This window comes from Trichechus manatus, unplaced genomic scaffold, assembly GCF_000243295.1.
Source record: "Trichechus manatus latirostris isolate Lorelei unplaced genomic scaffold, TriManLat1.0 scaffold00155, whole genome shotgun sequence".
NCBI classification, from domain to species: Eukaryota; Metazoa; Chordata; class Mammalia; order Sirenia; family Trichechidae; genus Trichechus; species Trichechus manatus.
The window spans coordinates 2217198-2219439 of record NW_004444091.1 but is presented as its reverse complement, the minus strand read 5'-3'; positions in this window follow the sequence as shown (position 1 = coordinate 2219439).

Sequence of the window (2242 nt, the reverse complement as noted above, 5' to 3'; positions counted from 1 at the left end):
CAGGTTATGTGCTGAAACAGAAAGGGGGTAATGCAAAGGTTGGAAGGTTGAGGAGAGTGAGGAAGTTTGAAATAGTCATTGCAGGGAATGGAAGAGCCCATCAACCAAAGAAATGCTGTAGAAGACTGCCAGGCAATATTGAGGGCCCATTCAGGGTTGCAACTATCAGTAATATCCCCCAAAATGGAATAAAGAAATTCATAGAATCAAACAAGAATGAAAACACATCCTACCAGAATCTTTGGCAGCCAGCAAAAGCAGTGCTCAGAGGTCACTTTATAGCAATAAATGCACACATCCAAAAAGAAGAGCGGTCCATAATCAAAACATTAACCCTACAACTGAAAAAAGTAGAAAGAGAGCAGCAAAAGAAGCCCTCAGGTGCCAGAAGAAAGGAAATAATAAGAATTAGAGCAGAATTAAATGAAGTATAGAATAGGGAAAAAAAAACAATTGAAAGAGTTAACAAGACCAAATGCTGGTTCTTTGATAAGATCGACAAAATTGATAAACCATTGGTCAAACTGAAAAAGAAAACAGGAGAGGAAGCAAATCACCCGTATAAAAAATGATATGGGTGATATCACAACAGACCCAACTGAAATTAAAAGAATTAACAGAATACTATGAAAAATTGTACTCTAACAAATTTGAAAACCTCGAGGAAGTGACAAATTTCTAGAAACTCACTACCTACCTAAACTAACACAAACAGAGGTAGAACAACTAAATAAACCCATAACAAAAGAAGAGATTGAAAAGGTAATTTAAAACTCCCAACCAAAAAAAGCCCTGGCCCGGATGGCTTCACTGGAGAATTCCACAAAACATTCAGAAAAGAGCTTGTACCAGTACTACTCAAGCTATTTCAGAGCATAGAAAAGGAAGCAACACTTCCAAATTCATTCTATGAAGCCAGCATAACCCTGCTACCAAAACCAGGCAAAGATGTCACAAAAAAAGAAAATTACAGACCAATATCTCTCATGAATATAGATGCAAAAATTCTTAAGAAAATTCTAGCCAACAGAATTCAGCGTCATATAAAAAAAAAATACACCACGACCAAGTAGGATTCATACCAGGTATGCAAGGATGGTTCAACATTAGAAAATCAATCAGCAGAATCCACCACACAAATAAAAGCAAAGAAAAGAATCACATCATCATCTAAATTGATGCAGAAAAGACATTCGACAAAGTCTAACACCCATTCCTGATAAAAAAAACTCTCAATAAAATAAGTGTAGAAGGGAAATTTATCAACATAATAAAGGGCATCTATTGAAAACCAATAGCCAACATCATTCTTAATGGAGAGAGGCTGGAAACATTCCCCTTGAGAACAGGAACAAGACAAGGATGCTGTTTATCACCACTCCTATTTAACATTGCGCTGGAAGTGCTAGCAAGAGCAGTAAGGCAAGAAAAAGAAATAAAGGGCATCCAAATTGGTAATGAAGAAGTTAAACTGTCCCTATTTGTGGATGATATGATACTATACCTGGAAAACCTTAAGGACTCCATGAGAAATCTACTGGAACAAATAGATTCAGCAGAGTAGAAGGATATAAGATAAACATACAAAAAACAGTTGGATTCCTATACACCAATAAAGAGAACGATGAAATGGAAATTGGGAAACCAATACCATTTATAATAACACCTAAAAAAATAAAATACTTAGGAATAAATCAAACCAGGGGTGTAAGAGACCTATACAAAGAAAACTACAGAACACTACTGCAAGAAACCGAAAGGGATCTACAAAATGGAAAAACATACCATGCTCATGGATAGGTAGACTCAACATTGTGAAAATGACAATTCTACCCAAAGCAATTTACGAATACAATGCAATCCCAATCCAAACACCAACAACGTTCTTCAAAGAGATGGAAAAACTAATCATTAACTTTATATGGAAAGAGAAGAAGGCATGAATAAGTAAAGCACTATTGAAGAAGAAGAACGAAGTTGGAGGACTAACACTACCTGACCTCAGAACCTACTATACAGCTATGGTAGTCAAAGCAGCCTGGTACTGGTACAACAACACATACATTGACCAATGGAACAGAATTGAGAACCCAGATGTAAATCCATCCACTTACAGTCACCTGATCTTCAACAAGGGCCCACAGGCCATCAAATGGAGAAAAGACAGTCTTTTTAACAAATGGTGCTGGCAAAACTGGATATCCATCTGCAAAAAAATGAAACAGGACCCATACCTCACACC